Raw genomic sequence first — 13569 nt, forward strand, 5'->3', positions numbered from 1 at the left:
AACCCTGTCTCAAAAAAATAAAACAAAACAAAAAGAAAACCTGGGCTGGAGAGATGGCTCGAGTTAAGAGCACTGTCTGCTCTTCCAGAGATCCTGAGTTCAATTCCCAGCGACGACAAGGTGGCTCACAACCATTTATAATGAGATCCGGCGCCCTCTTCTGGCGGGTAGGCACACATACAGGCAGAACACTGTGGGATCACTATTTTAGTTTTGAAAGTTTTCAATATAGGTGGCTTTTTTTTGTCCTGCCTGAACCCCAATGCCTAAGACAATCTGCACATAGTGGCCATAAGGTCAAAATTGCTTTCTCCTTCAGTTCTGAAGAACCACTCAGGCAAAAGCCAGTTGCAGCCACAGCTGAGGACTGGGTCGATTTATTTGGCCTCGTTGCTTCTCTCCGCAGATTCCCTAGGCTGTTTCACTGGTCGCAGGCAAGGCAAAACCCCCAAATCGCCAATATCCAGGGCTACTGAGAAATTTGGGGTAAAGGGAATTGAAAGGGTCCATGTCTATCATCCCCCAGAATGGGTCTAGGGAGTGTGTCATGAAACCTAGGAAGGGGTGATGCTGAGTTCTAGGGAATATGAGATGGTTTTTTTATGAGTTTGTGGTCAGCCTGCTTTATATAGAGTTCCAGGACAGCCATGAATACAAAGCCTGCCTATCTCAAAGAAAGAAAAGGTTAAGGATCCCTCAGTGCGGGACTGTGTGTGTGTGTTTCAGAGGTAGAGCCCCTGCCTAAGGGCGGTCACCTGAGCAGCATAGCCCACTACAGCCCAGAACACTATTCCCTAGGGCTGATCCCAACACCCCGCCACACACACCTAGAACTCCCAGTGAGGAGCTAGGGGTTTGTTTCAGTGGAAGAGTACTGGCCTAACATGCCCAAACACTGGGTTCAATCCTGAGTGTTGGAAAAAAAAAAAAAAATCAGAACGTGGAGAGCTTCTAAGTGTTAAAGACATCGAGATGAAACTTAAGGATACAGATTATCAGTGTAGTTTCAACTAGTCCTCCGTGAAGGAATGTGAAGAAAGGATATAATGTGTCCCAAGAATATAAAGTCTGGGCCTGGAGAGATGGCTCAGAATTTAAGAGCGCTGGCTGTTCTTCCAAAGGACTGGAGTTCAATTCCCTGCAACCACATGGTGGCTCACAACCATCTAAAATGAGATCTGGTGCCTTTTTCTGGCCTGTTGGCTCATATGTAAGCAGAACAATGTAAAAATAATAAATAAATAAATAAATAAATAAATAAGTGAATATTTAAAAAAGAATATAAATCCTGTCCCTAATTAGCCTAGTAGGACATCCCCATTCCCTGCTCAGGCAGCCCCGGTGTGGACAGCCTGGCCTGCCTAGTTCCAGGTCTCTATGGATACATGGGGACCTCAGTGTTCCCCCACATGCCCAGGCCCCTCATGTTGTTGTTTGCTTGGTATTGATTCAGAGACTCACTCTATATGCCAGACAGGCCTGGAATCACAGAGATCCTCCCACCTCTGACTCCAGAGTGTTGGGAGTAATGGTGTGTGCCAGCACACCCAGCTCACAGGTTTATCTTTAAGTCAAGACCTAAAGCAACAACTTTCTAACTCCAACACGTGTCAGGGGAAGGAGCTCAAACCGCCTTCCGCCAAGCCCAGCAGTGTCGTCTGTAGGAAACACAGCTTAAGCATTGGAGAAACCAGGCCTTTTTCCTTCAACAGAAAGAATGCTAGAAGCCAGGCGTGGTGGCGCACACCTTTAATCCCAGCAATCGGGAGGCAGAGGCAGGCGGATCACTGTGAGTTCGAGGCCAGCCTGGTCTACAAAGTGAGTCCAGGATGGCCAAGGCTACACAGAGAAACCCTGTCTTGAAAAACCAAAAAAAAAAGAAAGAAAAGAAAGAAAGAAAGAAAATGCTAGAATGCTGGAGCAATGTAGTAAAAAAAAAAAAATCTGGTGATTTTGTACCTATTCTAGCAGGAGCCACTGCACCTGAATCCTATAGAATAATAATCATTAATAAGTAAACATTAATAAATGTTTAATATTGATGTATATTTTTAGTAAAGAAGCAGTTACTCCCTAACCAGCTATTTACCCAAATAACCACACAGAGACTAGGATTCTTTTATTTAGCCTAGAGCACAGTCCTGAGCAAGCATGACTCCATCCTAACCCTCCAAGCTTGCATAGCTTCCTCCCACTCAGACTTCCTGCATCTTACTTGCCTCTTACTCATCTCCTAGGTCTGGTTCATTTCTTCTGATGTCTCCCAATCCTCTGCATGGGGCTCCATCTCCTCCTTTCTGTCTTTCTCCTCCCAGCTCTGAACCAGGACGGCCCACCCTATTCTCTGTTTTTGCTCAGCATAGGCTATTTGGCTTTTGTTGTTGTTGTTTTGGTTTTTCGGGACAAGGTTTCTCTGTGTAGCCTTGGCTGTCCTGGACTCACTTTGTAGACCAAGCCGCCCTCGAAATCACAGCAATCCGCCTGTCTCTGCCTCCCTAGTGGTGGGATTAAAGGCGTGCGCCACCACGCCCAGTGGCTATTTGGCTTTTTATTGGCAATAGAGAGAACAAATGATGACATGTTTACACAAACTTGAGACAGGAGATACTTAGAATAAACATCACCAGGCTGGCCTTGAACTCACAGCGAATGACACGACTGTGAGTTTGATAGACCATTTTTGTTTGTTTGGTTGGTTGGTTGGTTGGCTGGTTGGTTGGCTGTTGGTTTTCTCTATGTATCCCTGGATGTCCTGGAACTCACTTTGTAGACCAGGCTGGATTTGGACTAACAGAGATCCCCCTGCCTCTGCCTCCAAAGTACTAGGATTAAAGGTGTGCACCACCATCGCCAGACTGATTGAATGACTGTTAACTTGCATTACTTAATTATCCTAAACAGTATATAATAAGAGCTTTTATTTTTATTCTTTTTAATTTTTTTTTTTTAATAAGAGCTTTTAAAAGGACAGGAAATATGGGATGGAGAAATGGCTCAGAGGTTAAGAGCACAGAAGGTCTTGAGTTCACTTCCCAGCAACCATATGGTGGCTCACAACATCTATATGAGACCTGGTGCCCTCTTCTGGCAGGTGGCATACATACAGGCAGAACACTGTATACATGATAAATAAATCTTTTTTTTAAAGAAAGAAAGAAAGAAAGAAAGAAAGGACTGGAAGTAAACCTTGTATTTTAAACGAGTTGAAAAGGTCCAATATCTGACACAAGAGTAGAAACATCTGTACATTTGTGTATTAAAATGACTTAAAAACCGAAGCCCAAGCTGGGTGGTAGCGGTGCACACCTGTAATCCCAGCACTCGGGAGGCAGGGGGGTGGCGGATGGGGGTAATCTTTCAGCTCACAGAAAAGAGGCGTCTTTCTTCTGCCTTCCACCTGTAACTTGGAATTACTTTACCAGAGACTGATCCTTCCCTGCTCTGGGAACTTATAAAGTGTTGACTCCTAAGATTAGCACACGTCCGACCAAGAAGAGCGCCTTTAGCTCAGGTGTAGCAAGCTGGCTTTTTCCTTTTAGGTAAGCCTTTGGCTAGGGAGAGAGCAGTTAAAACCGCCTCCAGGCTTTTCTTTGAGCCCCTCTCGGCGGGAGGTTTGCTATTGAGCTCTGAGAATGTCAGTTGCTAAGTAACCGCAGACCCGGAGTTTTCCTAGCAGTTAGTGGTTGACTCCTGCTTTGAAATTTTCCGGGGCTAGGAAAGTGCCCGGTTGGTTCCCTGTAGCGCTTGGCTGTGCTTTCCCGCCTGCTCGCCGCCTGGACTAGGGCTGTGCACCCTGTCTTCCTTGCTTCTGACACGCTCTGGGCTCTGGAGGGCGGCTGTCCTTTCAAGCCCAGGCTGTAGTTGAACCGATCTCTTCTCCCCCTCACTTTATTGACCTTGGTCCTGGAGAGTGTTAATTTGAAATTTCCATCAGAACCTCTTTAATGTTTAAATATGAATATTAAGGGTGTGAATAACACGAAGTCCACTGGGTGCCGTTTTTAGAATGATTTAATATTGATTTATATATTTTTTTAATTTATTGAATATTGATTTATATTTAGCAAAGCAGCGGTTACTCCCTAACCAGCTATTTACCCAAATAACCACACAAAGACTAGGCTTTGTTTAGCCTAGAGCACACTACGGAGCGATAACTACTCCATCCTAAACCTGCAAGCTAATATAGCTTCCTTCCATTCAGATTTCCCACATCATACTTGCTTTTTTTTTTTTTTATCATATCCTGGGTTTGGTCCATTTCTTCTGATGTTTCCCAGTCCTGTCCTCATGGTTCCATCTCCTCCTTCCTCTCTCTCCTCCCATGGCTAGACCAGGATGCCCCACACTGTTCTTTGTATTGCTCAGCATTGGCTGGTTGGCTTTTGTTTTTGTTTTTTGAGACAGGGTTTTCTCTGTGTAGCCTTGGCTGTCCTGGACTCGCTTTGTAGACCAGGCTGGCTTCAAACTCACGGCGATCCACCTGCCTCTGACTTCTGAGTGATGGGATTAAATGGAGGCGCAATTTTCTTAACAAATGTATTTTATTACGAACTTATTAACTGAGGGTACCTCACTTATAACCCGACTAACCTAAAGAATAGGAAAAGAAGACTAAAGAATACAATAAGGAAACCCTACGGATATCAGTTCCAAGGAACGATTCTCCTGGCATAATCAGCAGAATTTCTTCTGAGTCCAGAACTTTAGTAGGAGCCCAGAGCTCAAGCGGTTCTCTCTAGGACCATCTGAAAGTGAGGCAATGAACAGCCACAACTATCCCAAGCCTCCAAAGGCCCCGCCTCTTGGTTTGGCCTCATTTACATATCTCCTCCCAGGATCTTTTCAGCTGGCAACAATCAAGCTCCCTCATGAGGTGGTTTGTCTTCTAGTGGATTAACCTCACCTGTTCTCACACAAGACCCTTCCCCATCCCACACTTGGGATCATAACAAAAACAGGTTTATCTCTCCTTTGATTAAAGGCTTACAGCACCACACCAGGCTGGCTGGTTGGCTTTTTATGGGCAATAGAACAAATGGTGACGTGTTTACACAAACGAGACAGGAGATACTTAGAATAAACATCACAATGCAATGTCTGCATTGAAACCAGACCGTGGGGTAGAGAAGTCATTGGAATGAACAAGGGTGAACTGTACACAGCCCACAAGAGCTACGCCCACATAATCCCCCCAACATTTTGAGCTTTATCTGTCACTGAGTACAGCACATCCCTGTGGAAGAGGCCCCAGGTGTTTGCATCCTCCACAAATAGACTCTGTCCTTATGTTTGTAACAGATCCTCCCTCCAGCTGCTATGCCTGAGCTCTGTTTATCAGACAATAGAATTCACTCTTTGAGCTAGGCTTGGTGGTGGCACACGCCTGTAATCCCAGCACTCGGGAGGCAGAGGCGGGGGGATCACTGTGAGTTCGAGGCCAGCCTGGTCTACAAAGCGAGTCTAGGACAGCCAAGGCTACACAGAGAGACCCTTTCTTGAAAAATGAGGGAGAGAGAGAGAGAGAGAGAGAGAGAGAGAGAGGGCAGTATATTTCTCCATTTCACGATATTCCAATTTATGCAGATAAGGATGTATTCCACCCGGTGGTTGAGGTTCCATGCTGGTCAAATGCAAAAATGGAGATTGCTACAAAGGACCCTTTAAATCCAATTAAGCAAGATGAGAAAAAAGGAAAACTCCACTATGTTGCGAATTCGTCCCCTTATAAAGGATATATCCGGAACTATGGTGCCATCCCTCAGACATGGGAAGACCCAGGACAGTGATAAACACACTGACCCAATTGGTGTTTGTGAAATCAGAAGCAAGGTGTGTGCAAGAGGTGAAACAATCAGGGTGAAAGTTCTGGGCACACTGGCTACGACTGATGAAGGAGAGACCGACCGACCGGAAGGTTCTTGCCACCAATGCGGATGACCCAGATGCCGCCAACTACAGTGATGTTTCTGATGCTGAACACCTGAAACCCAGCTACTTAGAAGCTGCTGTTGACTGGCTCAGACGGCTCCTGGTGGAAAAGCAGAAGATGAGTTTGCATTAAGTGCAGAATTTAAAGACAAGGACTTCGCAGTCGACATTATTAAAAGACCCATGACTATTGGAAAGCGTTAGTGACAAAGAAGACAGATGGGAAAGGCATCTGCCATGTGAACACCACAGTGTCCAGGAGCCCTTTCAAGTGTGGTCCTGATGCTGCCAAGTCCATCATAGATACTGAGCCACCACTGTGTGAATCTGCCTGCCCACTACCATCACTACCGTCACTACCGACACATGTGGACAAACGGTTCCATCACCAGAAAAGCTGATGAGATAGATTCCTCTGGAATACAAGCTGATCCCACTGCTTCCTTGTCAGGACCCTTCCGGTGGAGTCTGTGTGACAAATGATGCCGCACTACCCAAGGCGACGGCCCCTGCCCAGGGAGAGCCTCCTGGAATGGGTCTGATGTTCCTGTCAAGAGTAACTAATTACAGCCTTCTTTTTTTCTCATTGTGTTGGCATATTCTGTCTTTATTCTTTCTCCTAACTTTACTCCCATACCAGGACCCTTCAAACATGACAATGTTTCCATGAAATGCCCTAACGTGGGACTGCAGCCAGGGAGCCTTCAGGCCTGGAGTTCACCGCCAAGCTCTGCTCCACTTATTAAAAAAACATGGCTAACAATTATTCATTAGTTATTAATTTATTTTATGACTTACAAAGAGATAAAGTGTTTCAGAAAGCCCCAGATAGTGGCGCTCACATATTAGAAAGGAGAACTAAGAAAAAACTGTCTTGGCACACAGGTGCTGGGCATAAATTCCATTAATGGGACAACATTGACCCTTGACAAAGAGGGCATATGCGTACTGATACCAAGCCAGTAACTTAAGAGTGATGACGTCTTTACTGTGTATTCTGTACCCTGTATTGTTTCATTTCAAGTCAAGTAATTAAAAAAATGACAACAATATTACTTTGCATTCTGTATTTTGTACTGTACTATGCCTAATTGCTTCCCTGACTCCTTGAATCTGCTCCACGGAAAGTGTAACTGCAACATACTCCCTGTTTCAAAAAATGTGTATAAAAATCTAGACTGCTTGCCTGCAAAACACGCTCAGATTCAAAACTCCCCTTGAGTTTGTCTGTTTGTCACTTCGCCAAATCTTTGCCCACCGACGCTTCGAGAACTCCCGCTCCCAAGGACCTATACCCGACTGAGACGGTCCGTGGCACATCCTGCTCGCCTGGAAGCATTAAAAGCAAACGTGTAGTAGCTTTTCAACACTTTACATTTCTTTTCTTTCTTTTTTTTTTTTAAGACTATATGCCAGGCGGTGGTGGCGCACGCCTTTAATTGCAGCACTAGGGAGGCAGAGGCAAGCGGATCACTGTGAGTTCGAGGCCAGCCCCTGTCTACAAAGTGAGTGCAGGACAGCCAGGGCTACACAGAGAAACCCTGTCTCGAAAAACAAACAAAAACAACAACAACAACAACAAGAAAAAGATTTTATCTATTTTATGTCAGTGCTCTATCTGCATGTGCACTTGCAAGCCAGAAGGGGGCATCATCAGATCCCAGTACAGATGGTTGTGAGCCACCCTGTGGTTGCTGGGACTTGAACTCAGGACCTCTAGAAGAGCAGACAGTGCTCTCATCCACTGAGCCACCTCTCCAGCCCCGCACTTTATGTTTCTATAACTTACCTAATGAGGCAGATTCTGCTGTGACTGGCCCAACATGTTCAGAGGGCCAGCCAGCCCCACACCTCACATCCCAACCAAGACAGACTTTACTACATGTTAGCGCTCAAAGCCACAGTGACATGCAAGTCCTCTGTGCACAGATACAAGGTGAACGAACACCTACTGGATGTATATGTTTACTGTGTTAGGAAATAAAAGTATTTTACTGAAGAAAAAAAATCAAGGAAAGAGGAGCTCCGTTAGACAAATGGGTAAGAGAAACAGTTAATATTAGCTTTCCAGAACATCAGAACAGTATAGTAGGGTCACGCTATGGCCAGAACTCCCAGATATCATAACATCCGGTGCTTTAAGTGTGACACACTTGGTCATGTACAAGGAAACTGTAAGGTTAAAAGTTTCAGGCCTCTGGGCTGGAGAGATGGCTCAGCGGTTAAGAGCACTGACTGCTCTTCCGAAGGTCCTGAGTTCAATTCCCAGCAACCACATGGTGGCTCACAAGATGAGATCTCGTGCCCTCTTCTGGCCCGCAGGTGTACATGCAGGCAAAACATTGTATACATAATAAATAAATAAATCTTAAAAAAAAAGTTTCAGGAGCCGGGCGTGGTGGCGCACGCCTTTAATCCCAGCACTCGGGAGGCAGAGACGGGCGGATCACTGTGAGTTCGAGGCCAGCCTGGTCTACAAAGTGGGTCCAGGACAGCCAAGGCTAACACAAAGAGACCCTGTCTCAAAAACAAAACAAAACAAAACAAAACAAAAGTTTCAGGACTCAAAATAATAGGTAAATGACACTCATAGGGCAGAACAAGGAGCATCTGGCTATGATGATTATGAGGTGCCAAGTCTTCCAGGATGCTGTAGCCGATGTGGGAAAGGAAAACATTGGGCTTGAGACTGTCAATCAAAACGAGATGTGCAAGGTAATATCTTACCGGCGGGAAATGTCAGGAGTGGCCCATCGGCTTGGGGCCCCACCAACAACAATCCAAGCCGAGATTGGGAAAACTGATTTCAGTTGAAGTCGAGATGCCTAATTTTATCACCCTTTCTCTTGAATGTATGTGTGTGAGTGAGTGGTTTATTTTCTATCTCTCTCTTGTTTCTTATTTCTCTGTAGATTCCCAAATAAGTTAGCAGACTCAGGGCCATCAGCCTTCTATGGCTAATAAGCCTACGTTCACATTGGCTTACTGGAGATCTCTGCAAGAGGTCTATCTACAGATCAAAGAGCCTACTTTACGACCCCCATGCAGTTTCTAGCCAGAAGCCACTTTTACAGCCTCGGCCATAGGAAATTTGTGGTCAGGTTAAGTTCTCCTCACTGCCGCGGTATAGCCAGTCCCTAGAGAAGAAACCTTGGGCTCCCTTTCCACTTTTTCTTTCAATCTTGATCAATTGCCTGAGCCATCAGCTCTGGTCACCCAAGAGATTAAGGGAACTGGAAGGGCATCCAGATCCAGCACCAGAGACCCTGCCCTGGACCTCTTCAGAGCAGCAGCGGGCATTAACAAGAGACCTAAACTGATAATACAAATGAATAGTGTCGAGTTACAAGGTTTGGTGGACACCGGCGCTGACATCACGATTATTTCAAACAAGTATTGAAATCCAAGTTGGCCACTTCAAAAGGTTTATACTGGCATTATGGGGATTGGTAAATTATCTCAAATACAACAAAGCATATGGTGGCTTAAGTGTGTGGGACCAGAAGGACAGACAGGGACGCTGAGGCCTTACCTGGCTGACATACCCATGAATCTATGGGGAATGGATCTTTTATAACAACGGGGTACTCAGATTAATATTCTTGCAATTACAGAGATAAGCAATGATGAAGCTAAGGGTGAAAAGGCATTAAAATGAATAATCAGGAGCAACCGTAAGCTGTGTCCATTGTCCAAACTCAGACAGGTATAGAAGTTCCAAATTTATAAGAGGGGCCACTGCTGATGTACCAACATCATTGCCCCTAAAATGGATTTCAAACAGCCCTGTGTGGCAAGAGCCTTTACCTTCCCAGTTACCTAAGTCTTGGCCTAAAATAGTAATTGATTTAAAAGATTGTTGTTGTTGTTTTTACAATACTTTTGCATGAGAAGGACAGGGAAAGGTTTGCTTTCCCAGCACCTACACTGAACAGTAGTGGTCCAATGAAGAGACACCATTGGAAGGTGCTCCCAGAGGGAATGTTGAATAGACCCGCTTTATGCCAAAATTTCGTTCAAAGACCATTAGAAAGGCTTCGTAAGCAGTTTCCTCAATCTATCATTTACCATTACATGGATGATATTCTATTGGCTGATTCTGATTCGGAGACTTTAGAAAAAAATGTTTCAAGAAGTACAAAGCATTCTGCCATGATAGGGATTACAAATTGCTGTAGAAAAAAATACAAAGAGGAGATTCAATTATCTGTTTAGGCTATAAGATAACTGAACAAAAAAATTAGATCCCAAAAGGTACAGATCCATAGAGATCAGTCACAAACACTAAATGATTTTCAAAAATTAATGGGAGACATTAACTGGTTAAGGCCTACAATTGGGCTAGCTACCTATGAGTTAAGTAACTTATTTCAAACATTACAAGGGGATTCAGATTTAAACAGTCCAAAGTGTTTAACAGCTGAAGTGGAAAAGGAGTTAATTTTGGTAAAGCAAAAAGGCATGTGGACAGAATTGATCCGAAACTTGGTTGCATTCTGGTTATTTTGCCTTCAAAACATTCGCCTACTGGGCTCCTTATGCAAAGGGATCATGGAATGGATTTTTCTAACAAATAAAGTAAGAAGTTAAAGACATATATCAGAAAAAATTTCTGAGTTGATTACAAAGGGAAGAATAAGATTGTGTCAACTATCAGGGATGGACCCAGCAGAAATTGTGTCTCTTACCAGTTCTGAAATCATGTCACTATGGGTAATTAATAAAGACTGGCAAAGGGCTTGTAGTAACTATTTGGGAGAAATTAATAACAAATACCCAGAAAGCAAATGGATACAATTTATAAAAACTAATTGGATCCTTCCAAGTATTGTAAAGAGGACACCAATACCAGGGGCCCCCGCCTTCTACACGGATGCTTATAAGATGGGTGTGGCTGGTTATAAGTCTGATAAAATGACCAAGGTGATCAAAAGCCCATTTACTTCTGTCCAAAAATCAGAATTATATGCAATCCTTATGGTACTGTTAGATTTCCTGAATCTCTTAATATAATCACTGACTCTCAGTATGCAGAAAGAGTCATTCTTCATACAGAAACTGCTGGATTTTCTCCTGATAACTCTGAATTAACTATGTTATTTATAGAACTGCAACAGGTCATCTGAAGTAGAAACTATCCCTTGTATATTACTCATATTCGATCCCACACAGGCTTATCAGGTCCATTGGTACAAGAAAATGAGGAAATCGACCAATTATTAATAGGAAATGTGCTCAAAGTCTCAAAATTTCATGAGAAACATCATGTTAATGGTGAGGGTTTAAAGAAAAGAGTCCCTATCAATTGGCAACAGTCCAGAGAAATAATCAATAGGTGTCCTATGTGTTCATTGTATAAACAAGACCCTTTACCTGCTGGAGTTAACCCTAGGAGTACAAAAAGGAATGAGATCTGGCAGATGGGTGTGTTTCATTTTGCAGAATTTGGAAAACTAAAATATGGACATCATACTGTCGATACCTATTCAGGATTTAGATGGGCAACTGCCCTAAGTTCTGAAAGGGCTGATTATATAATTACTCATTTATTGGAAATAATGACAATTATGGGAATACGTGCACAAATAAAAACGGATAATGCTCCTGCATATGTGTCTCTTAAGATGAAGAAATTCTTTACATGTTATAATAGTAAACATATTACTGGCATACCACACAATCCAACAGGGCAGGCAGTTGTTGAAAGAGCAAATCATACTTTAAAGAGATGCTTATTAAACAAAAAGGAAGGGTAAAGAACCCCAGGGGCAGATTAAATAATGCTTTGTTGACTTTAGATTTTCTGAATGTTGGTGATGAAGGGACAACAGCAGCTAAGAGACAGTGGGCTATAGAAAAAAACGGAGGAATTAGGACAACCAATTTACTATAAAGATTTATAATGCATGGACTGGAACCCTGCAACAGTTTTGAGGTGGGGCGGAAGCTATGCCTATATTTCTACAGGGTGTGAAAAAATACGGTTGCCAAAAAAATTATAAAGATTAAATCTGACCAGGAAAGACTTCTTACTACATAAAACATGAATGTGTTCACATAACAAGGGAATAATAAAGGATACCTGGTCCTTATAACATCACATTCTTTCTTACAGCTTGGATATTACAGCTCAAACAGATGTTTAATATTGATGGCTTACACCTGCTCAAAAATAGGGCAGATGTTTATCTTTAAATAATTTGTACACCTTGCCTATTTCATCTCCATTTTTGCCTAGGGGGCGTTAGATATAAGCTAATAAAAGTTTCATTTAGGGATTTCTTCCTTCTATCCTTTTTCTCTCTTATTTTTCTATATTATCTAACATTGGGGAAAAGGAGGGAAGATATAAGGAAGGACATAGATTTATAGAATAAAAAGTAGATTACTGAATCTACTAGCCTCAAATAATTTATATTGGAATTTAAATATTTCACATTGGTATTGTAGATTGATGGAAATTTAAAGATTTTTTTTCCTTTTTCAACTTTTGCTTTATGCATTATATATGGTATGCTAATGGAAACTTAAATTGTATATTGTATGTTGGTAGAAACTTAAGATCATTTTGTTTGACATTTATTTAATGTATTATACATGTACAACTTATTGGAAAAGGTGAATAACTGTTATAACTTGTTCAGGATGGTCGGAGATAGAAATTGGTTGTTGGGCACTTATAAATCTTACTAGATACTAAATTACTTAATTATAGAATAAGTGTTATTTAGTTTTTTGTATATGTTTTCAAAGGAATAGATAGATGATGGATAGAATAGATAGATGGTCTTCAAATGCTTTAGACATCCACAGAAAATGGCATTTAATAATACAGGGCTTTTATGATAGACACATCCGTTCCTGGCAGCACCTGCAGTCTAATTATGTGGACATCAAGAAACGATAGTGGCAGATAGCCACTGGACTGGGGAACTGTGCTCATCTCTACTGCTGATGACAGACTGACCGTCTACCATGATCAAGCCTGATACTGAGAAATTGGCTGCCCAGCTTTACAGAGACTAGGTGGGCCAGTCCTTCAGGATTCCTGCTTCAGAGCAGTCTGTGAGATGCTTTGAGCTGGCTGGAGGCGGGATGCACCTACGATGGAGAGAAACTTGTGACAGTGCAGCAGCAGTCTGTCAGGTGCCTTGTGTCTTCTGGCTGAAGACTGGATGCCCCCACCATGGAGAGGAACTTGTGACTGTCCGGACAGTCTGTTCTCTGTCCTGTCAATACTTTTGGAAGTTGCTTGCCTGTACTTCCTTCATATTAGATAGTTTTTCCTTCTGGGGTCTCTGATGGGGTTGAAGACTAGATAGCCACAGTATTAATATAAGTTTAGTTCAAAACAAAACAAAAAATCTTTAGACATTAGGATAAGAATCAGTAGCATAGAATAGTGGAATAATTTCTTAAAAATTGTTAATTACAAATGGACTGGTCCTTGTAAATATGACTTAATGGATAATTCTTTTTTTTCCATTTATTTATTTATTACAGACACAAGTGTTCTGCCTGCATGGAGGCCTGCGTGCCAGAAGAGGGCATTAGATAGCATTACAGATGGTTGTGAGCTACCATGTGGTTGCTGGGAATTGAACTCAGGATCTTTGAAAGAGCAGCCAGAGCTCTTCA

The 13569-nt window shown here is 42.8% G+C and overlaps 1 pseudogene; it reads left to right on the top strand.

The window, feature by feature from the left end:
• The first annotated feature begins 5543 nt into the window (after positions 1-5543).
• Positions 5544-6332, top strand: LOC127192087 (inorganic pyrophosphatase-like; annotated as a pseudogene).
• Positions 6333-13569: the final 7237 nt, after the last annotated feature.

Source organism: Acomys russatus, chromosome 7, assembly GCF_903995435.1.
Source record: "Acomys russatus chromosome 7, mAcoRus1.1, whole genome shotgun sequence".
Classification (NCBI taxonomy): domain Eukaryota; kingdom Metazoa; phylum Chordata; class Mammalia; order Rodentia; family Muridae; genus Acomys; species Acomys russatus.